We start from the raw sequence: 25,349 nt of genomic DNA, 5'->3' as shown, positions 1-25,349 counted from the left end.
TTTCTTTGAATGTTTTTGACATCTCAAAGTCATTGCGTAATGAGAAACTGTTGTTATTGGACATCATACTCTGTAGATTTAATTTCTGCTGGAAATTAATCATTTTCCATGCACTATCTGCCCTAACTATCTACACATCTGGCAAGTTTTATTCCAGTACAAAGAGCTCCGGACTACCTTGGGAAGGATTTATAAGTTTAAATGCAGAAGTTAATTAATAGCTGTCCAGTTAATGGGAAACTTCATTTTGCTTCAGCCTCATTAAATTCCTGATGCATTCCCCGGTACTCATTCAACAGGGCTCACTGATTATAAGGAGAATTTTCTCCAAAATGAGAAGTTATCAATTCTTGCATTTGGGTGTTGAAATTGGAAAGAGGCCTTGCTTTTAATAGCTTTTGTTGACCATTTTCCCGAAGTCAACCAATTCACTTTGGATAAGGATTTAAATAGGTTGAGACAATTTAAAGTGCTTTCATTGTGGAACAATTTAAATGAGCATCATTTATAATCTACAGCTCTTGTGTCCAATAAAAAACTGAGGTAACAGAAATGTTCATAGTTAAATGAATGCTGCAAATTATTGTTAAGGAAGTGGTAATAGGCAATTTAAATAATAATGAAAGGCTTAAGCATGGTATAGATTTATGAGAGGGACATGATACTTGGCACATTTATTTGAATATTTTGAGGTTGTATGCAGCACAATAGATAAGGGTGACCCATTTGATATCATATATTTGGACTTTCAGGAAGCCTTCGATGGGGTGCCACATAAGAAGCCTTCAAATAAATTATGATGGTGTCTTTGGAATTCTATAATCAAGAGGGTTGTGGAACCAGTTGCAGAAGGTAAAAATGATAGAGGCCAATAAAGCTATTCAAGTGGTATGGTTTAGTGCATGAAATTCATAATCTTACTGAATGGAGGGGCAGGCATGAGAGTCAAAGCAGCCTACTCCTAATTTTATTTCTTATGTGCTCATGCAAAACAATGTTTGATTTAGGGAGCATGGTGCAATAGTTCTTATTTGTCTTTCTTCTCACACTAAGAAGGTGAGGTATCATGGAAGATGACCAACAATTTATCCTTTTTTTAAAGACTGCTCTGAGCCAGCCAATTAGATAATATTATAATATGGCAATATTTTTTAAAACAAAAAATCAACTTCAAAAAATATCACTTGAGATATTTAAGCCTGGTATAATTGATGTGGTCTGATTAATGCAACCTAAAAAAAACAGTGATCAAAACCAACAAATAAAATGAAATTGCTTTAATCAGGGTATCATTCCATCACACATGAGGGAGTTGATTTAAAAAAGTAAAAAGTAAGGTTAAACTCAGTGCCCATGAATTCACAACTTAATATCATACTCTCACCCAGTTGTATGTGGAACTGACGAAAAGTCATAATGGTCCATTCTATTTGTGGATGGGGCTAGTATGATGTTTGTTTTAAACTAGAAGCGATCACAGAGAACTAGGCAGCACAGTGGCACAGCTGTATACTGCTGCCTTACCATGCCAGAGACCTGGATTCGATCCTGACTATGGGTGCTGTCGGTACGGTGTTTGTAAGTTCTCCCTGTGACCACGTGGGTTTTTGCCAGATGCCCCTATTTCCTCCCACACTTCAAAGACTTAGAGGTTTGTAGGTTAATTGGCTTCGTTAAAATTGCAAATTGTCCCAAGTTTGTTGGATAGTATTAGTGCACAGGGTGATTGCTGGTTGTCGCGGACTCAGATGGTCGAAGGGCCTGTTTCCGTGATGTATCTCTAAAGTCTAAAGAAAGAAAAAAACAATTTCCTTTGAATGCAATACACAAACAAATTTACACAATCTTTTGGTCAATTTTGGATAAGGTGCACTTGATATAAAAACAGCTCAACTGAGATAAAAAAATTAAAAAAAAGACCACAAGGCCACCTGAATATAGTACACAAAAAGCAAATTTGATTTTTTTAAAATATAGGAAAAATATTGCTGGAAACTTTAAATGGAATCTTCATGAAAATATTTGATAATATCATAATAGATTTCTTTACTCTTAAGAGAAGGCTGAGAGGATGTCCTAAGAGATATGTATTAAAATAATGAAAGGTTTTGATAGAATGAATGCAAAGAGAATGTTTCCACTTGTATGGATGAGTATAACTTGAGCCCATCAATATCAGATAGTCACAAATCCAATTGGGAATTCAGTAAAAATACTTTTAGACAAAGATCTGTAAGAATGTGGAATTCGTTAACCGAGGGAGTAGTTGAAGTGAATAACACAGAGGCATCTCGGAGACGTTGAACAAGCGAATCAAAAGGTTCACAAGTTATAGGAGTAGAATTAGGCTATTTGGCCCATTGAGTCCACTCCGCTATTCAATCGTGGCTGATCTCTGCCTCCTAATCCCATTTTCCTGCCTTCTCCCCATAACCCTTGACACCCATTCTAATCAAGAATTTGTCTGTCTCTGCCTTAAAAATATCCACTGACGGCCTCCACAGCCCTTCGAGGCAATGAGTTCCACAGATTAAGTACCCTCTGACTAAAGAAGTTCCTTCTCACCTCCTTTCTAAAAGAGTGCCCTTTAATTCTGAGGCTATGACCTTAGGGCGGCACGGTGGCGCAACGGTAGAGTTGCTGCCTTACAGCGAATGCAGCGCCGGAGACTCAGGTTCGATCCTGACTACGGGTGCTGTACTGTAAGGAGTTTGTACGTTCACCCCGTGACCTGCGTGGGTTTTCTCCGAGATCTTCGGTTTCCTCCCACACTCCAAAGACGTACAGGTATGTAGGTTAATTGACTGGGTAAATGTAAAAAATTGTCCCTAGTGTGTGTAGGATAGTGTTAATGTGCGGGGATCGCTGGGCGGCGCGGACTTGGTGGGCCGAAAAGGCCTGTTTCCGCGTTGTATCTGAAATAAAATTTAAAAAAAATATGGTCTTAGACTCTCCCACCAGTGGAAACATCCATTCCATGCCCACTCGATCTATGCCTTTCATTATTCTGTGAGTTTCATTCTTCTAAATTCCATCGAGTAGACGCCCAGTGCTGTCAAACGCTCATCATATGCTAACCCATTCATTCCTGGATAGGTTGTACTGCTAAAATCAGAAGAAGAAGGTAAGCACTGGCATGAACTGAATGGAGCAATTGGTCAATCTCAGCACCATGCATCTCTTGTGCTAAATAAAGTGACTCGCTCCTGCCCCTAACAAGTTCTCCATCAGCCATTTGCTTGAAAAAATGCAGCAGAAACTAACAATGCTAAATTTGTCCTTGGAATAGTCAGGCATGTTGATATGCTGCTCAATCTGTGGATTGTCAACTCGCAACTCTTAAGTTTAATATACTCCAATGCAGTGCTCTTAAAGAAAATGACTTTGATCTCGTGCTTTGGAGAGGAATCTTATCAATTATGTATTCCAAAGTGTGACATTTTGAAAGGGCTTCTCTGACTGAATCCTGTGTTGACTGACTGTGAGCTCAGAAACAATATGGAAAGGTACCTTTATTTGTTATCTTTAGTGCTGTGCACAGCATAAAACTTTGAAAAGCTGCAAGGGTTTTTAATACACATCACGATTCCCTCCTGAAACAGTTTTTCCAATGATGTCTAATTCAGACTTCAACTGCTTGGTCCATATTATTAGCAAAGTTTATGTTTAGGTTTAGGTTTATTATTGGTGTACCATGGTACAGTGAAAAGTTTTGTTTTGCATGCAATCCTAAACATAATTGCAATAAAGTCAAACTCGAGTACATAAGACAGAGCAAAGGGGAAGATATAGTGTACAGAGGTTCTCAGCATTGTAGCACATCAGTTCCATAGACAAGATCCATTGTCACATTGGGGTAGAGGTGACTCGGACAGTACCCTAGCTTATGGAAGGAACATTCAGAAGCCCAAGTACTTCCTTCCTGTTGTGTTGGAAGGAACTGCAGATCCTGGTTTACATCGTAGACACAAAATGCTGGAGTAACTCAGCGGGTCAGGCAGCATCTCTGGATAGAAGGAATGGGTCACGTTCGGGTCGAGACCCTGCTTCAGACTGAGAGTCAGGGGAGATGGAGACACAGAGATAAGGAAGAGTATGGTGCCCACATATCTACATTCAATTGGGAAATCTCTTTCAAAGCAGCATCAACAGCTGTTAGAAACATAGAAACATAGAAAATAGGTGCAGGAGTAGGCCATTCGGCCCTTCGAGCCTGCACCGCCATTCAATATGATCATGGCTGATCATCCAACTCAGTATCCCGTACCTGCCTTCTATCCATACCCCCTGATCCCTTTAGCCACAAGGGCCACATCTAACTCCCTCTTAAATATAGCCAATGAACTGGCCTCAACTACCTTCTGTGGCAGAGAATTCAACAGATTCACCACTCTCTGTGTGAAAAAAACCTTTTTCATCTCGGTCCTAAAAGACTTCCCCCGTATCCTTAAACTGTGACCCCTTGTTCTGGACTTCCCCAACATCGGGAACAATCTTCCTGCATCTAGCCTGTCCAACCCCTTAAGAATTTTGTAAGTTTCTATAAGATCCCCCCTCAATCTTCTAAATTCCAGCGAGTACATCCGGTCTTTCTTCATATGAAAGTCCTGCCATCCCAGGAATCAATCTGGTGAACCTTCTCTGTACTCCCTCTATGGCAAGAATGTCTTTCCTCAGATTAGGAGACCAAAGCTGTACGCAATACTCCAGGTGTGGTCTCACCAATGCCCTATACAACTGCAGCAGAACCTCCCTGCTCCTATACTCAAATCCCCTCGCTATGAATGTTGAGGCAAGGAGACTGCCAGATCTCCATCAAAATGGCTTCACTTCAAAATGGCTGAGTACAAATTTTAATTTTATTTAGCAGCTTGCACAGTGACTCGGTTGGTAAAGCTGCAGACTCGGGTTTGAACCTAACATTGGGTGCTGTCTGTGTGAAATGCATACATTCTCCCTGTCACTGCCTGAACTTCTCCCGGCGTACTCTAGTTGACTCCCAAATCCCAAAGATGAGTGAGAGCAGGTTCATTGGTCACTATAAATTCCCTCTAGTGTGCAGATGAGTGACAGAATGTGTGGGGAGTTGGCATGAATGTGAGAGTTATGAATTAGGATTAGTGTAGGCTTAGTGTAAACAAGTATTTGATGGTCAATGTGAACTCAGTAGTCTGAATTGGACGATTTCCATGCTATATGGCTCATGATCCTGGTAATGAAGTGCTATTTGGCCTATCATGACCTTTAGTCATTTTGATTAGATATATCTGGAAGTTGTTAAACGCAAGAGAAAAGAAAAAGCACAATTGGTTTTATAATTTACGTTTTTTAAATCATGAAATTATTTTGCTGAATCAATGATATACTACTACCAAGGATAGCACTTCCTTCCTGAGGTACAGCTCCCAAAATTGTGCATGATGCTTCAGGTGGGAGCTGGTCAAACGTCATATGCAAGCCTCCTCCTTACTTTTGCATTCCATTTATTTGCTCAATGATTAAATGACTACTGACCTCTGCCACTATTGTTTGTGGTGATGAAGTGCTTTGAGAAGTTAATTATGATACACATCAACTCCTACCACATCAAGAACTTGAACCAACTACAATTTGCTTATCACCACAACGGATCAACGAAGGACAAAATCTCACTGGCTCTCCACTCTGCACTGGACCACTTGGGCAATAAAAACACTCATCTACGTTTCTATTTCAGCTGTTGTCCACAGAATACAGCTCAATGTTCAACACCATCATCCCCTCCAAATCTGTTACCAAGCTCAGGGAATTGGGTCTCTGTGCATCCCTTTGGAACTGGATCCTCAACTTCCTCATCAACATCACACAATCTGTATGAATTGGCAACACCATTTCCTCCTCGATAACCATCAGCTCAGGAGCACCTCAAGGCTGTGTGCTCAGTCCCTTGCTCTAGGCACTCTATACCCATAACTGTGCAACTGGACACGGTTGGGGGAGTCCAGAACCAGGGGCCACCAGTTTAAGAATAAGGGGTAGGCCATTTAGAACTGTGATGAGGAAAAACTTTTACACCCAGAGAGTTGTGAATTTGTGGAATTCTCTGCCTCAGGAGGCAGTGGAGGCCGATTCACTGAATGCATTCAAAAGAAAATTAGGTAGAGCTCTTAGGGCTAGCAGAATCAAGGGATATGGGGAGAAGGCAGGAACGGGGTACTGAATGTGGATGATCAGCCATGATCACGGTGAATGGCGGTGCTGGCTCGAAAGGCAGAATGGCCTACTCCTGCAACTATTTTCTATGTATCTATGCAACACCATCATCAAATTTGCCAACAACACCACTGTTGCTGGATGAATTATGGGTAATGATGAGTCAGAGTATAAGAGGGAGATCAATTGACTGATCAAATGGTGCCAGAATAACAACCTTGTTCTCAGCTTTAGTAAAAGGAAGGAGCTGATTGTTGACTTAAGAAGAGGAAGGCCGAGGATCCACAAGCCAGTCTTCATCGACAGTTCAGTAGTGGAGAGTCAACAACTTCAAGTTCCTGGGCGGGGCATATCTCTGAAAATCTCCCCTGGACCCAGCATAGTAATGCAATAAAAAAAAAACATCAACACCTCTGCTTCCTTAAAAAATTGAGAAGAATTGGTACGTTGACGAATATTTCCCTGAACCTCTACAGTTGTACGGTAGAGAGCTTATTGACTGGTTGCATCATGGCCTGGTTCAGTTTGTGGTCGGCACGGTGGCGCAGCAGTGAAGTTGCTGCCTTACAGCACTTGCAGCGCCGGAGACCCGGGTTCAATCCCGACTATGGGTGCTGTCTGTATGGAGATTATATGTTCTCCCCGTGACCGCGTGAGTTTTCTCCAAGATCTTCAGTTTCCTTCCACACTCCAAAGACGTACAGGTTTGTAAGTTAATTGGCTTGGTAAATGATCCCTAGCGTATTTAGGATAGTGTTAATGTGCAGGGATCGCTAGTCGGCACTGAATTGGTGGGCCAAAGAGCCTGTTTCTGCACTGTATCTCTAAACTAAGCTAAACTAAACCAAGTTCAGGAACCAACTTCTTCCTAACAACCATCAGGCTATTGAATACTATGAGCTCGAACTAAACTCTGAACTATGAACTGCTTTGGTTGCACTATGGATTTGGGGTTTTGTATTGTGCACTGTATTGTATTTTTTTATTGAACTTCATTTTTTGCTGTTAATTATGTTGTCTATTGAGTGGTGGTGGTGGCCCGTCATAGATGACGATAGCATGGTTGTGCAGTCTCATGTCTTGTGGGATTGAGTGTGGCTCACGGGTCCGACGTGCAAGACACACACACTTGGGAGCAGTAGGGGCATATGAAGACCCCCACTGGTGTTTTGCTGCTGCAAGTAAGAATTTCATTTTTCTGTTTCAGTACAGATGACAATTAAACACTCTTGTCTCAACTCTCTCTTTTCTTGATGACTACTGCTTTATTTACATTCAATATGTGCCACCACAACGTTAACTTGTGAAAAAGCTGCCATAAATGAAAAAAAAGCACATTTGTAAAAATCAATGTTAAGTTATGTTGTCTACTGTCATGAGTCCACCACAATTTTTATTTTTTTTAATTTACTTGTTCAATTCCAGTACTGTCAAACTGAAATGTGCTAAAATGGGAAAACGTTAATGGCATTTAGATTGTGGGGTGGGTTTATAAATTGATATATATTTGACGGTCAGTCTTAGACTCAGTAGGCTGAATGGCCTGCTTCTGTGCTATATTACTCTGAGACTCTATGTCTCAGCAGGTCAGGTAGCAGCTTCGGTGTATCAGAAGTTTTGGGTTAAGACTACGCGTCAGGACCAATGCTTTACATCAACTGGAAATGTCAACCATCCCATTCCCTCCATGGATGCTTCTTGACTTGCTGATTTTCTCTGTGTGTCCTTCATTTCCTGGTTTTGTTTCAAATTTCCAGCATCAGTGGTCTTTTGTTAAATTTCTTTTTTATGGGCTTTCTAGCCTTTCCTTTTTAAGACTAGTTATATAATTAGGAAAAATAGAATTCCCACTTTATCACCCTGGCAGAGAACAGGACTGCCTCTGGAGGCAATTTTGCATTATAACACCAATGACAATGGATCCATGGCAATCCCTATAATAAAGTACCTTCCCCATGGGGAGTAAACAAGTTGTACTATTCATGCACCAATATTGGGTTTCCATTTAAAAGTAACATCACTGAGTGGAATTCCATATTCAAAGGATCTCAAATCCATGCCTCGAAGTTCCCAAATAAGTAGTACCTGAAAACATGGTGTTTCTGGTGAAAACATTACTATGTCTTTCCTCCTCTTCTTAGAATATGCTGGATACTTTGCTGGCAATGGGTTACTGGTCATTATTGTAGCAGAGAAAGGCTGCACCTGCTAGTGTGACAGAAAATTCTATTCTCCAGGCACACAAAAGATGCAAAGAATAGTTACAATTGTTAAATATGGCGGCACAGTGACACAGTTAGTAGAGCTGCTGCCTCACAGTGCCAGAGACCTGGATTTGATCCTAACCTTAGGTGTTGCTGGTGTGGAATCTACACGTTCTCCCTATGACCATATGGGTTTCTTCCTGGTGGTCCGGGTTCCTCTTACATCCCAAAGATGTGCAGGTTGTTAGGTTAATTGGCCTCTAAAAAAGTGAGTGTGAAAGTGTGATACATAGAACAAGTGTGAATGGATGATTATTGGTCGGCGTGGACTCAATGGGCCGAAGGACTTGTTTCCATGCTGTATCTCTAAGCTAAAACTTCACTTGTCTTTGTTCAACCCATACCATCGTGATCTCCAACAGTTATCCTGTGAGTTGGGTCATCCTGCAATTGATGACTTGGCCTCAGACAGGAGATTCTGAGGCCCTGATGATGCTCTCAGAAACTTTTGAACTATTTTAATGCATTGTAAGGTAAATGGCTTAATCAATTTAACTAAGAATTAAAATGGTAAAGGAAAGAAAATTAATTAAAAACATTTGAACTAATTGAAATTAATTAAAATAAAAAAACAAAACAATTTGCCTCCATTTACCTTCTTACTTAAGTTCAATAACACAATTCAGCTCAGTGTTATGTCTAGTGGCAGTGTGAGGTCAGGTGCACCATTATCAAACCCTAGTTTGTCTTTGCCTTCCCCATTTCAAATCAGTGTGAAAGTCACAGATTAACTAACCCTTAAGGAAGAAATAGCCAGCTAGAGGAAAGCTGGTTTCGGTTCCATCAAATTCACTCTGTGCAAGTCTGGTGCAGTTTAAATCAGCCAGCTTCCCACTTATTTCCCCATATTATCGATGATTTTAGTAGGGACACTGCTGGAGCCTTTTGTAACTTTCTATAGATGGCCTTTCACGTGAATCTGACATGAAATGTTTAATTAGTTGGTACCAGTCATGGTGTAGCTAGGTCCTCCATTATTCAGAGAGGAGTGGGATAAGTCCTTGAGATGGGGGAATCACGCACATGCACACATGCACATACATATTTACAACATAAACATATTTGCAACACATGGCAACATATGCACTCACTCATGTACAAATGATTAATATTCTCACTCTCTCAGAAGCATATTTGCATTTTCACATGCAGATTTATACACACTCTCTCATACATTCTCTCATACGCTAAACATCATCTCAAACATATATTTAAATGCATTTTCCCGTGCACGTTCTCACATGCTCATAAACACACACTAATCACATGTGCACATGTACTCACACCCCTCTACATGCACACTGACATAAGCATACAAATTACATAAACCTACGCACAGAAAATACATAAATGTCTTAATTTTGCATCCTACTTTCAACAAGACCTGAATCATTATAATGATCATTGGCTGCCAATTAATAGATTTATTTGGATTGCACAAAACAAAAACTAAACCTTAGAAAACTACAGTGCAGTAAAAGAAAGATGGAATGGACTTTCATCTAGCTCATTAACAGCTGAGGCTTTCAAGTTATTCCAGTGCAAGACTGGCTGTTGGCCATTAGTTGTGCATTGGTTGAATACAGAAATTAATGTTGCTGCTCATTATCTACCGCAATTGCATTCCTTCAACAAAGGCGTCCTTTCACAAAACTTATTCAAAATAATTAATTGTTCCATTATTAAAGAGAAGTTTTTCAAGGGGAAAAAAAGAAAATTATAGATTACTTCTACTTTAATGTTCACTTTGAGCTTTGTAAGAAAAATATGGATCGAAAATAGAGCATTGACCTGTGGAATGTTAGGACTATGGACTTAACATTATACCCACAGACTGAGCGCCACACTGCAAGTACAGGCCTGACGTACTTGTTAATGCTACATCAATATTTAGATAGCTGACAAAAGCTGACAAAAACTGTATGGACCAAGATCCATCCCATATTTTGATTATTTCACAGAATTACTGTGAAATATTATTGATCCGAGGGTGGGTAGACTTATGCTGGGTTGAAGTTGTACAAAACAATCCATTTGTATAAGGCACAAAAATGTAGTCTTTTCCAGTTCTCTGTTCCCCTTGTTCCTCAGCTCTATTTCTGTTGGCCAGTTATGGAACTTAAGGGATGATTTTAAACTCTCTCTAGCCAGTGGAAATGGATTTGTGGAAGAATGAAGATTGAGGCTATCACTCCAAGAGTAAGGGAGTTATTGGGTTACATGAATGAAGAAGCAGCAGAATGTGAATAAGGGGATTTGAGAGACTTTTAGATAGGCACATGAATATGCAGGGAATGGAGGGATATGGATTACCCACAGGCAGAAGAAATTAGTTTAACTTGGCAGCATGTTCGGCATAGATGTTGTGGGCAGAAGGGTTTGTTTCTGTGTTGTACTATTCTATGTTCTATATTCTATGAAACTCACTGCTCAAACTGCCCAGAGAGCATTAGAAATACAAAGCAGCTCAGGCAAGGAAGAGCAATCAGCATTGGGTATTTTAGATCTTCTCCTCATGGAGGTATGGAGAATGAGGGATGATCTTTAGGATCTACTAAGAATAATGTGTGGAGGGAGGGAATTGTGTCTGTTTATGAACATTTCACCATTCTGAAAAATAATTAATGAGCTCACCAGAACAGGGAGCCTCCCAGACCCTTTCTGTGCAAACATTTGGACTGAAGATATTGTAGATGTCAGCTCCGAGATCTGAAACTGTATAGTCAAATCTCGACAAACTGTACTAAAAGGAAGAGACTATGCATAAATATCTACCTTGAGGAATCTGAGACAGGAGCAAATGATCATTATGTAGTTCCGTGCCATCTTGGGTGTCAAATATCCTGGATGTCGTTCGGTATTTATAACTATAGTCAGAATCTCAGCGCAACCTCACATTTGATTCACACTATGTGAAGAACCCAGCCTGCCAAAGGACAGTTCTTATTGTGTTTGGATGATTAGTGGTAGGCTAATTTTCAGTGGATACAACATTCCTTCCTTGCCTTACTGAAACACTGCCTTCTTAACCTTTTATCTTTCCTTTGGTCCATATGCCAAGTGCCAACCAAAACGGTAGACAGGGTATATTGGCTTTCTTTGCAACAAAAAACATGTTTTCCCCTGACATGAAGATAAATAATTGCATGCTACTTTCTTGCCTTTTCACCTATTAGCCCTTCCAACAACAGTCCCTTCAAGTGGTGCCACCACAGAAGCCAAATGACTGGCTCTACAGATGTGTTCTCTTGCATAGATCTATGTCATTAATGAATGCTCATTGCTCTCTATACTATAATTATAGATCAGCGATTTATGGATGGATGTTATTCATTTTTATTTCCAAGAGCAATTTAAAGTCTGGTGCTGAAAACAGCAAACAAAATGAACTCGATTGAATTGACTGATAAACAACTGACTTCTCTGTCTCTGAAATGGGGAGGGGTGTGAAATGGGTGTTGGCAGGTTGGGGGCATCCCAGAATTGATTAAACTGAAACTTTCCAGCCCCAGGCACTGTCAAAGGCAATAAATAGGCTTTTTTGTTGTTGATGAATGCACACTGCTACAGCTGGGATTGTTTAATATTTTACGAGCCTTACTTTGTTTTGCTCTGAATGATCTCGGGCAGTGCAGGATTTATGAAACATGTTTCTTTTTGCAACCCATCTGTGATTTCCTATCTTTTGTGGCCTTGAGAATATGTTTAAATTTATTAAAGAGAAGGAAAGGCTCATTACTTCAAAGTAGCACCAAAATGACACCGTGAATTGGTTATTAATGGATAGGCACTGCCATGGGGTAGCTGGAGTTTAATGATATCCTCCAAGAAAATATGAGGGTGTCACATTCTGAAAAGTCATGCTAAATGTCAGCTTTTAAAGTCATGTCACTAATTTTCTGTTGTGCCACTAATGTTTCCCATAGCATTTAAGAAACACGGACCATTGCATTTTGCCGATTATCCCTTCACCTTTTCGGGCACTGGAAATATGCTTGCACAGCCTGTCATTTAATCTCTAAATGTACTAATGGAAAAATACCATGTCTCTTTCACACTCGGCTGTGGAAGCTTGCATGACCTCTTCCCCTCAGCCCCCACATGATCCTCAGTAGCTGAACGTGCAAATAGAGCAGCCTCCGAATGTTCTCTCTTAAACCTGACGACTGTTGCTGTTTGCTTTTAACGGAGCATTGGTATGACTGGATTTCCCCTCCCAGAGGACTGGTTTAATCCATTTGTTGCTCTCCTTTTATTCTTTTGTTGATGGTTCTGCTTTTTTTGTTTGTCATGAGGGATGATGGCAGTACGCAAGACTGAAAGATTTTTATTTTGATTTAGGAGATAGAGACAGATAGTGAGGGAGAAGGAGCAACAGTCAGCTTGTTGAGGATTGTGCGTGCCGGAAGCTGAGGAAAATTTATACATTTTATTTAGTCACTGTGGTTAGTTCATGAGGGGAGTTATTACTGACATAGTACACATGCAGCGTGTTTATAAATTTTGATTGTGACTTATTTTTTGCTTCAATTTGACAATAACTACATTTTGAAGAATTTGTTAAATGATCAAAAATCTACCATTGGCCAACAGAACCACTTAAAGCTGCAAGTTGTTAACTGGGTGTGTACAAATTTGCAAATTTTGGCAGAACAGAAGAAACCTACAATAAAACTCAACTTTCACTCTTGTTCACATTTGCTCTGTGCACCAAGACAACAATTTCAAAAATGCTCAAAAATAAGAGCATGCAAATAATATGCATGCCTACATATTTGGCACAGCACGATCCCAAGTAGAATCAATCAGAAGTGGGCTAGGTTTCATGGGCAACTTTGGAGCTATTTTAAAGTAATGGGCCAACCATACTCACAATCACAATCATACTTTATTAGTCAAGTATGTTTTGCAACATATGAGAAATGTCATTTGCCATACAGTCATAACAATAAAAAGCAACAGAACACACAAAATACATTTTAACATGAACATCCACCATAGTGACTCCTCCGCATTCCTCACTGTGATGGAAGGCAAAAAAAAAATCAATCTCTCCCTTCTTTGTCCTCCAGCGGTCGGGGGGCTCTAACCTTCCGTTGACAGGGACGATCTTGACTCCCGTAGCCGGCGGCGGGCCCTCCTCGTCGGGGTGATCAGCTCCTGCATCGGAGAGGGGGATTTCAACTCCCCCGTGCCGGGCGATCTACCTCGGGTCGGGGCTTGTAGTACTTCATGCAGCTTGGAGCTCCCAATCGGTCTCCTCGAGATTGCGAGCTCCTTGATGTTAAAGTCCGCAGGCCGCGGTTGGAGCGTCGATCCAGGCAAGGATTCGCACGCCCAGATGGTAAGTCCACGCCCCGCGGGGGCTCAATGACAGTCCGAGGCAAGGCCTCCAGCCCCACAATGTTAGCCTGCAGAGCGTCCGGAGATACGATCTGGAATACAATCGCATCTCTGGTAAGGTAAGAGGTTGAAAAAAAAAGTTTCCACCAACCTCCTCCCCCACCCCCCACATAAAACAAACCAGAGAACATTAACACAGACAAAAATAACAAAAAAAGAACGAAAAGGAGCCAGACTGTAGGCGAGGCTGCCATCGCGGTGTCACCCGGTGGATTTCTACTCTTTAATAAACAAACAACCTTTGCATTTCCTTGCATGGACATTTTTAATGCAGAGATGGATAGATTCTTGATTAGTCCAGGTGTCAAACATTATGGGGAGAAGACAGGAGAATGGGGTTCAGAGGGAATGATAGATCTGCCATAATTGAATGGCGGAGTAGACTAGATGGGCCGAATGGCCTAATTCTACTCCTATCACTTATGACCATATGATAATGAGCACACGCATTATTTATTCTGTATGGGCAGGAGAGAATGCACCCTCTGGATTTCACTGTACATGGAAGCATAGAAGTAACGTTAAAGATGAGTCTCAATGCAATTTACTTATTCTTTGAAAATACAACAATCTTTGTATTCAAGGCAGGAGGGCCCTTTTTCCCAAAAATAAAATCACTTGACAGTTCCACTGAATTAGAAAGTGACATTCCGCGGCAGAAATTCTGAAAGGGGGGCATGATCTGTAAACAGAAAATGACGACCTGAAAGCTTTAACAGAGGCTTGGAGAAGTGGTACAGTTAATCATGTCCACTAACAATCCATAAATAAAGGGATGAGGCCCATCCAACTATATAGGAACAGTGACACATCACACAGTAGTTATTAGAACCTGGGTATCCTCACAGTACAAAGATACAGACCACAGCATTAACACATGGATAATTCTTGTGCTCAAGATGGTTATACTGTGCGTTAGCATTGACAGATTTTTCATTGTCATTTTCTAATGTTTATACACTGTCATTCTTTCTTTGACTGGCCCTTTTAACGGTAAACCTCACAATGAATGCGGAGACAATTAATCCGAAGGTTATTTATCAATGCCACGATCTGTCGCGCCTCTGTTGTAACTGGAGGAAAAGCAATTTCACATTATGGCATTTCATTCTGAATACATTGTATTTAAAGCTCTCCATTTCTCTTTTGCAGCCTATTATCAGGTGAAAGAGTTGCGGCTGTAATGTTGTTTGTGACACAGGTGACCTGTTAGGATTTGATAAGTATTTACTGCAGAACACCCTGAGGGTTGTCACATCTGCTGTTGGCAGAGCCGATGGATAAAAATAAACTGGAAATGAGGCGTTTGATTTTTCTGGTTCCTACACTCAAGCATCTGTTGTTGTAATTAAGTGGTGCTCAATAATTGCAAACTGATGGTCAAATAAACATGCATACAACTCGCTGGATTGCAAATATAGGATTTTCTGTTTTTAAAACAAGGAAGGGAACAAATATGTCCACTTCAGCCAGAACAGAGGGCTAACTTTTTTTTTGGTGACAGCTGCCTGACTTTAATAATTAACTTTCCCAGAAGATTGCACTGTTTGTATAATTAATTACTAACTTAAAAATCAGGGCTGGTAAACTATGGACCGACTATCAAGTCAAAATTATTGAGTGTCATTTTAATCAATGTTTCAAACTATGAATTGCTTCACTTCTGTGTTAAAACTCTACTGGTAAACAACCCCCACCCTCAGTTAAGGATTTGTACAGAGTGAAGAGGCACACAAGGAACCTGAGCTATTTAATGCAAACATCATTGACACTGCTCTGGTGAAGATCCAAGTCCTTTTATAGATTTTTGAATCTTTGGTCAAGATAGAATTACTTATTGACTTGCAGTGAAAATTACATGCTCTCACTCACACAAGTGTATGCACCCATGCACATTTACATTCACGTGCACATTTACATTGAGAGATACAAACAGGCATACTCATGTACATGACGACATAAATAAATATATTCACACAAAACAGGCACAGACACACACCGCACACACACTACACACACCGCACACCACACACACCCCACACACTAGCACATGCATACAATATCACACACACCAGCACACACACACACACACACACACACACACACACACACAATGTAAGTGATTCCTTTTAGTATTCAGCACTGGCTATGGTGGAAAGATAAATGGGAATGAAAAAATAATTCCAATCAAAGTCCTCATTAATCTGCACAAATGGAAGTCCAACAAATGAATCTGTTTCCTTTCAAAATGATTGTCTGGTAAATAGAGTACTTGCCTATGTAGCTGAGAATGACAGGCTAATCAGTAATTTTGGAGCAGTGTTGCACCAGTTTCAATAAGTGTGACATGGTGGCTTCTTGCAATCATTCACATCTCCATCAAAATGCTGATTTCACACATAAACCAAGCAATAAACTTCTACAGAATGTGTGTTTATTAAATACAGCCCAAGTTATTTGGAGGTATTTGCAAATTAGGATTTCTGTGAGGTATTTCAACTAACCAAACCTCATAGCAGCTGTCTGCTGATTAAAATATTGCTTTCTGAAAGGCGGTTTCAACTGGCGGGTAGTTCTTAGAATGAGGGGACAATCTTTTACCATTGAGGTGAGGAGAAAAATTAATAGGCAGTGGCTTCTATGATATTGGAATTCTCTATACAGTGGGCCGTGGATGTTCATCCACTCAGCGATCAAGGCTATGGTCAAATGAGTTGTTAAAGTGAATGGGGAGAGATGAGGAGTGGGCCGGGTAAGACGGATGAAGGAATTAGGTACAGGATGATTAAATGGTGAGTAGGATCAAGTGATTAAAAGGCTTATATTTGCTTCTTTAGCTTATAGTTTAGAGATACAGCATGGAAAGAGGCCCTTCAAATGCCCACCAAATCGAACCAACCAACAATCACTTGCTCACTAGTTCGATCCTCCACACCAGGGATAATTCAAAGAAGCCAATTAACCTACAAACCTGCATGTTTTTGGAATTTGGGAGGAAACCGGAGCACCCGGAGAATACCCACATGGTTACAGGGAGAATGTACAAACTCCTGGCCATAATTAGGATTGAGCCCAGGTCTCTGGTGCTGTCAGGCAGCGACTCTACTCTTTCCACTGTGCCGCCACTGTTTCTCTTTCTGACAGGCCATAACATCAGTTAAAATACAATGTATGAGTAATTGATATTTGTTATATGATTGTTAAAATTATTATAAAACTTAAGATAGATACAAAATGCTGGAGTAATTCAGCGGGACAGGCAGCATCCCTGGAGAGAAGGTATGGGTGACATTTTGGGTCGAGACCCTTCTTAAGACTGAATCAGACTCAGGTCTGAGGAGGGGTCTCGACCCGAAACGTCACCCATTCCTTCTCTCCAGACATGCCGCCTGTCCCGCTGAGTTACTCCGGCATTTTGTATCTATCTTCGGTTTAAACCAGCATCTGCAGTTCCTTCATATACACTATTGTAAAACTTTCTTGATCTTTATGTGTGTACAGACTGCCATTATTCCCTATTACCTCAAATTTACCTTTCCATATTTGGAAGACCAATCTCAGCCATCCAGTTGATTTTGGAACCAAGGCCCTAAATAACAGGAGAGACCCTACATGTATGGAATAATCATGTGGGTGGCTAGAACTCCCCACTGATTTCCAAGGGCTCCCCTAATATATGCCAAAACCCTGTCCTCAGATCTGCAGCTTTATCAATGTTTCTGATGTAAAGTTTATTAATAATCAAAATACCTCAAAATAAGTAAGAAAACATTAAACTAAACATAAAGAGTTAAAAATAATGTTCCTCGTCCCATCCGCACAACTATGCATCGCTATTCAAATGAATCTGCTTGTGGTCTCTGTTTCTGCACTAACCTCATGTGAGATCTCAGAGTAAATTCCCAGAGTAAAATGCCATGAAATCTCAGCAAGTTCTTGCTCAGCCATGGGAACCCATTCAGGCTCAAGGAAAGTTGAGGATCTTAACCAGTTTGATCTATCTTTAATCGGACTTCATCGGACTTTATCTTACACTAAATGTTATACCCTTGATCCTGTATCTATACACTGTGGACGGCTTGATTGTAATCACGTATAGTCTTTTCGTTGACTGGATGGCACAAAACAAAAAGCTTTTCACATTACCTCAGTACGCGTGACAATAATAATGAACTAAACTAAACTAAAACGAAACTAAACTAAACTAAAACGTCCATTCGAGATATATGCTTTTGCATGAAATCTTGAAACTTAACGGCACGAACACTTAAAAAATCAGCAAAATCCAAGCCCTAGAATGCCTATTTCCCAAACCTTTCAAGAAAATACAAATAAAAGGTGTCTGAATGTATTTTTGGAAAACATATTTAAAATATATACCCATCAAGTTAAAAAAAGATAGGTGCATTGCATTTTGTTTGATGACTTAAAAATGAATATAATTTACTTTGGCTGGTAATGAGAACTGCTTCAACCCTTTTAAGTTCTCTATTAGATAATGACTAATGTTCAAGTACTGGTAACTAAATACTTACAGTGTATGTGCAGATGCTGGAATTATCTACAATGTTTTTACTCAATCTGCTGTAGAAATACATGAAATAATAGTATAAACTAATTAACACAGCACCAGCTGTTCCCACTGTTTGGCAGGCATCTGTAAATTGGGAGCTGCAATATTTTTCTGCGTAATTTAGTTTGTAGTGGTAGTCATGTCCTAATATTAGAGGTTTTAGAGTCTGTAAATAGCACATTGGCATTGTGCAGCCTATTACCTTGTGTATGTGTGTGCGTGAAGGAGAGAGGGAGAGGGAGAGGGGGAGGGAGGGGGGGGGGAGAGAGAGAGAGAGAGAGAGAGAGAGACAGAGAGATAGAGAGAGAGAGAGAGAGAGAGAGAGAGAGAGAGAGAGAGAGAGAGAGAGAGAGAGAGAGAGAGAGAGAGAGAGAGAGAGAGAGAGAGAGAGAGAGAGAGAGAGAGAGAGAGAGAGAGAGAGAGAGAGAGAGAGGGGGAGGGAGGGAGGGAGAGAGAGAGAGAGAGGATAGTTATCATTGCAGATGGAACAGATGGCAGATGTACAAGTGTGAAAATTGATGGATGCGATATGATGTCATTACTTAGAGTTACCAGAGGAAAATATTTTTTTTAGGTATTTGACCTCTATGTTTTGGCCCGAGCTAATCTCAATTTCTAATTCTGAACACCTTTAACACATTATTCATGAGTTAAAAAGTGTTGCTTGCATCCTTTTATGTTGTAATTTAACAATTGTGTATGGGAGGTTACCTTTAATGCATCGCAGATAAAGGCAATTTACAGAAATTATGCTCATGGTGCTCAGTATATATTTGCTTGTCCTATTTCAGTTATTTGTGATTCGAACCATATGTCCTGTGATTAAATTACGGCTAAACTAAAAAGCACATTTATATGAAAATTGGTGGCTCCCGTAATCTGTGAACAAGGCCAGGAAATGATAAATACAATCTGCAAAAAGATTAGAATTCATTAAAAAGGCTATTAAACTGATTTAGGTGGTTATAGTTTCCTTTGTGAATTGTGAAAAAAAAATTTGCAATGTCTGTGCACTTCATACATATTCACCTAGCTTAGATTATTGAAAATCTATTTCTCTTATTTTCTTATGATGACAATAATTGCAAACAGTCACTAAGGGTGTCTCTGGATGCAGAATATGTGAGAGCCTGGAACAGAATATGCAGTTTGCTCTATTTGTAAGATAAAGAGGCAAGAATGTGCAAAAGCAAAATGAGAGGATATTGTTCAGATTTTTTGAAAATAGTCACCTATATCAACATTTATTTTCCAATCTATTCAGTCAAATGGCAGCACTGTTTTAGATTTGAACTTCTTTGTCAGAATTTGTGGCATATTGTGTGGAGAAGATAAAATATTAATGCAAGGTATATTTGTGCTCGCTGAATTTGACCGTGCCATATGGGCCTGGTTCTGGGAGCAGGACCCTGGGCAGCCTTAGCTTGCCATATGGTTGGGGTGGAATAGAGAGGGTTAGAGCCGAACCCAAGCTGAGCTTGCCATATGGGCTGGGTGGAGTTGAGTGCAGTCTGCCTGTTGCAAACACATCTGCACCCACGCATCTCAAGAAAATATGCACAAGGATATATAAATAATAGAACTTTTGTTTTAGAAAAGATCGGCCGTTGGCTCAGATGAAAGTGGGTGAGCTGATTTCCACTGCTCCTTCCACACACAACAGTGCCTATTTAAAAGATGAATAATCAACGTGAGCTGGAGTTTGTTGAAGAGTGGCATCAATCATTTATAGTGGTGACATTTTCACATTGCATTTAACATATGGTATACAAGAACACTTTACAATTGCATGCTAAAGATAGACAAAAGAACCTCTTACATTAATTATTGTATGTAAGAAGCATTAATAATATATTGTCAATTTTGTACTGAAATATAACTTTGCTTTGAGCTCATATATGCCTTATTTATGACATATTTATAATAAATGAACACAGTGCTTGTTTCTCCTTCCCTGCTTCTGTTAATTTGTGTCTTTTTTCAAAGGAATAACTTAAAATGAGCATGTGATTTTATAATTTGGAAAAATCAACTTCTTGATAAATTCATGAAAGTGTTATATGAACAGGAAATCACAGTGAAAGAAGACATAAACTCTCTGGACTACCAAGGTGCATCTATAGTAACAGCTACATGTGCATGGGGCATTGTGACCATTTATAATGAGTCAAGGTATTTTGTTACTAGTTTCTAAGGCCTTTATTAACCGCAGCCTTTTCTATGATGTCACAGCAGAAATAGTAACCATGGCATGAGAAGTTAGTTACCACATAAGGAGTTGGCTAGAATTAAAATTAAGCCATGGACTGTCCAGACCAGGGCCTTATCACGGCATGGTAGTGGATCTGATTGGCATGATGCCCTTGGCATCATTTGTGAAGGTCATTGCCAAAATAGAGAAGGAAGAGACCATTTCAGAGTCTTATGTCTACTCTGCCAAAAGGATCTAGGTAAAACGGCATAGTGGCCAAAGTGATCCAACATGTTTTTCATTTCTAGTCAAGTTACCTGAGCTGGTAGTGGAGGCGAGAACCATGTGAGTGTTCAGGTTGGGATTGTGGCTTATTGTCTCTCAAAGCTTTGCTATAAATTCTTAGCCCTCATCCCTCCCCCCCCCCCCCCCCCCCCCACCCCACACCATTGTCCTGCTGACCATCAAGTACCCATCTATATTAATCCCATTTACCAACACACGGTGCATAGTTTTCTTACATTGTGTCCTTTTTTTAATCCATTTCATGGGATGTGGCTGTTACTGACAATGACAATGTTTTTCATTGCCTCTGAATCAAGAAGGTGGTTTAGAGACAATCATATTGCTAGATCTGAAGCATGTTCAGTTAAGGATAGCAATTTTCCTTTCATATGGGCTTTTATTACAGTCTGGTAGTTTCATAGTCACTGTTATTGGTTTGAGCTTTTTAATATCAGAATGGTATCATTACAACTTTAATTTCCTCAGCTGCAGTGGTGGGACTTAAGGGCCTGTCCCACTTAGGCGATTTTTTAGGCGACTGCCGGCGACTGTCAAAGTCGTAGCAGATCGCCGAAAAAATTAAGCCCACGACAATGACCACGACAATGCCTGCGACAAGCTAAGACAACCTACCACATAGGCGACGGCAAGCTGACGACAACCGGCGACTCAGTCTTCACGACCTAGGACGTCCATTATGCAGGGACCACGGCAAGCTAAGACAACCGATGAAAACCTGCACTTATGTGGAGGTGTCACAAGCACAACTCACACGTGGACAAACCAACAGCAAGGTCCGTCCAGTGAAACTACTAGGTATATTTTGCATTCGTTTGAAGTGTCCGTTTAAAAAAAAAAGATTTTGGCATGCAGTTATCCATCTTTCATAGGAATATATTGTTTTTGAATAGTTGATTTTGGTGATTTAAAAAAAATAGGTGTCGGAATTTATTGAATTTCTAAGTACTTTATCATGACATCTTAATGAAAGATTTTAGTCGCGTTCATTTTGACCATTAAAATCAAACACTGACACACGCTCTGCGCTATGAGAACTCTTTTCATTAATTTATTTAGATCAATGAGGCAAACACATACACAGGCATTTCACTACGTTTATTAAAGGCCAAGTAGTGTCTGTCTATGTGTAAGCTTTGGCCTTTATTAAACGTAGTGAAATGCCTGTGTATGTGTTTGCCTCATTGATCTAAATAAATGAATGAAAAGATTTCTCATAGCGCAGCGCGTGTGTCAGCGTTTGATTTTAATGGTCAAAATGAATGCGACTAGAATCTTTGAATGAGATGTCATGATAAAGTACTTAGAAATTCAATAAATTCCGACACCTATTTTTTTTTAAATCACCAAAATCAACTTTATTCAAAAACAATATGTTCCTATGAAAGATAGATAACTGCATGCCAAAATCTTTTTTTTAAACGGACACTTCAAACGAATGCAAAATATACCTAGTAGTTTCACTGGACGGCAGTCGGCATGTTTTTGCTGTCGGCTTGTACGCCCAGCTTTGACAGCATCACGGACTCCGCCCACAATCCACATCTGGATGTTGCAGCTGCTTTTCAGTGGATGGGTTTAGACCACAGGTGTCATGCTCGGAGGTGCACTTAACGTGTGAAATGGTCTGGCTGGACCTTGCTGTCCTTATGGTCAGGTGTGCATACCCCCTACAAACAGCATAGCAGTAAACCTCTGTTTATCTTTGTGTTAGTAGTATCTGTCTTTGTGTGAGCTTTGGCCTTTAATAAATGTAGTGAAATGCTTATGTATGTGTTTGCCTCATTGATCTAAATAAATGAATGTTAAGAGTTCTCATAGCGCAGCGCGTGTGTCAGCGTTTGATTTTAATGGTCAAAATGAATGCGACTAGAATCTTTGAATGAAATGTCATGATAAAGTACAGGCAACAACCTAGCAAACCTGGGGACAGCATGCGACAGCGCCCGCAATAAGCAACGATACCTGGCGACAAGCCAGCTGTCGCCGAGAAATTTCATACCGGATGATTTCTCAGCGACGCGCCGAGATCCACTATGATTCTTTGAAGACTCCTCACAATCATGCCCGTGACACCCCGGCGAACTGTCGGTGACAGCCTAGTCGCAGCAGTCGCCTTAAAATCACCTAAGTGGGACAGGCCCTTTAAGCACATGTCTCCAGATCACTGGTCCAGGCCTTTGGCTATTAGTAACTTCACCACTTGCTGCTACACAGCACAGTAACCTTCTTGCAAAAATAGGGACAGGAAGTTTTTAATTGAATGACAACACTCGCCACCCCTTCAAACCTCTCCCCCCCCCCCCCCCCCACCCCCCAGACCATCACCACATCCATATTGTATTCTGTGTGGCTCAAGTTTACACCTGGGGAAATGGGCCTTTGCTGTTTGCAGGAAAATACCCAAATATCCCACTGATTTAGGACCTCTCACTATGGTCAGTAGTGAATAATCTTGGTGAATGTGATGTGGTTGTACCTCTACAATAATTGACTCACTGATTCTGTCAGGCAAACTCCTCCTGAAAAAGTAAAGTGGAACAAGTTGTGAATGAAAACCAAATGTCTATCCATTAGATACATCAAACTGTTTAACCAATTTACCTGCCATTTAGTATGTACCTCAATGATTGAAGAAGAAATAATCTTTGGATAAATTGGGCTGATTTTAGAACTAGACTTGGTTTAAGATATGTACATGAAACTCTCTATCCAACTAGGTTGTGATCATCTGTCACTAAAGAGGCTTGTGGTTCAAGAAGTATAAGAAGATAACTGCAGATGCTGGTACAAATCGAAGGTATTTATTCACAAAATGCTGGAGTAACTCAGCAGGTCATCAGTCTGAAGAAGGGTCTCGACCCGAAACGTCACCCATTCCTTCTCTCCCGAGATGCTGCCTGACCTGCTGAGTTACTCCAGCATTTTGTGAATAAATACCTGTGGTTCAAGAAGCCAGGTCATCATCCTCTTAAGAGCAAATATAGAGGGGGAATAAAAGTTGGGTGAATAAACACATACTGTAAAAAAAAATATTTTAAAAAAATTAACAGGGCACGACATATATTGACTGAAGCTAATTTAAAAAATTTGTTTTGATCATTGTTGAAAAGTTAGTTTGAAATAAATCACAGGGGTTACTTTATGGATTAGTATAGAGTCTGGCAAGTTTCACATTCTAGCAATATTCATTTGCACCCAATATTATTTAAAGTCAGATATTGGTTGCTTTCTACTGTTTTCATATTGATTGATATAAAATTTCATAATCTCAGAGGGGTGGCATTTAGCTATTTAGTGTCAAACTGCTATTGACTTGAATTAGTGACTATTTGATCCTGAGGAAATTGGAATTACCATCAGCAAAATTTCTGTCAGAATGTTTAAGAAATCTGTGCTAAAATCTTCTTTCCCTAAATGTACTGACTAAATGACTTTTTAGTCTCATTACACCATAAAAGAAGAATACAATAAAAGCATGTTTAGAGTTTGAAAGGATACAAATAATTGTAATTCCGGGTTTGACAGTTCATGCAATGGATAGAACACAAGAATGCCACAAGATAGAAAGAGTAGGCCTCTCAAGCCCTCAAGATTACTTTCCCATTCAATATGATGCAGTCTGATCTGCCCCATGGTGTATTATATTTCAGTGGATTCAAGTACATAACCTTTAAACTGGATTTCCATCTGAGTCAACTCAGTGGAGGTGTTCCACAGTTACTTTGAATTAAGAACTGATTATTTTCACAAATGCCAACTAAATTCTACATCAGTTCCCACTCTGTACAATTCCATGTTGTGTGAGGCAGAATACACCATGATTTGGATAGGTTTCATGGATGAAGGAGGCATGTAATGGGAAAATGGAATGGACTTTACACCCCTTTGCCCCAGTCACTACAGGAATTATTCTTGCTGCCTAACATAGGATAGTCAAAGGCTTTACCTTCTTGATTTTCTGTCTGGTATATACTGCACAAAAAAATGTCAATATAGAAGAATTGAACTTTGAATGAATTGGGCTGATTTCAAAATTAGATACATTTGGGACATGTATGTGAAACTCTCTCAGTGGGTGACTTTTGCCCTGGAGGCCCAATTTCTTCCCATATCCCAAATGTATGCTGATCAGTACTTTGGAACAACAAACAATATTGTGAAGGAACTCAGTGTGTCAACCAGCATCTGGGAATAGAAAGGAATGGTGGATATTTCAAGTTGAAACCCCTACCTCAAATGTTGACCATTCCTTTTCATTCACAGATGCTGCACAACTCTTTATGTTCCTTCAACAAATTGTTGTTCCAGATTCCAGCATCTGCAGACTCTTGTATATCCTGGTTTGTACTTTAATTGGTCACTGTAAATTATTCATTGTGTAGGTAGGTGGTAGAAGAAGTAACGTAGAGATGGTGGAAAA

At 40.0% G+C, this 25,349-nt stretch overlaps 1 protein-coding gene across 5 annotated transcripts in view; it reads left to right on the top strand.

The window, feature by feature from the left end:
- LOC144595149 (dachshund homolog 1-like) overlaps positions 1-25,349 on the top strand; it is a 475,075-nt gene that overhangs the window by 401,703 nt on the left and 48,023 nt on the right. The gene's annotated exons all lie outside the window — the stretch shown is intronic.

The sequence above is a fragment of the Rhinoraja longicauda genome, chromosome 7, assembly GCF_053455715.1.
Source record: "Rhinoraja longicauda isolate Sanriku21f chromosome 7, sRhiLon1.1, whole genome shotgun sequence".
Lineage (NCBI taxonomy): Eukaryota > Metazoa > Chordata > Chondrichthyes > Rajiformes > Arhynchobatidae > Rhinoraja > Rhinoraja longicauda.
Note: the sequence above shows the minus strand (reverse complement) of the source record. Positions and strands in the feature narration are given on the sequence as shown.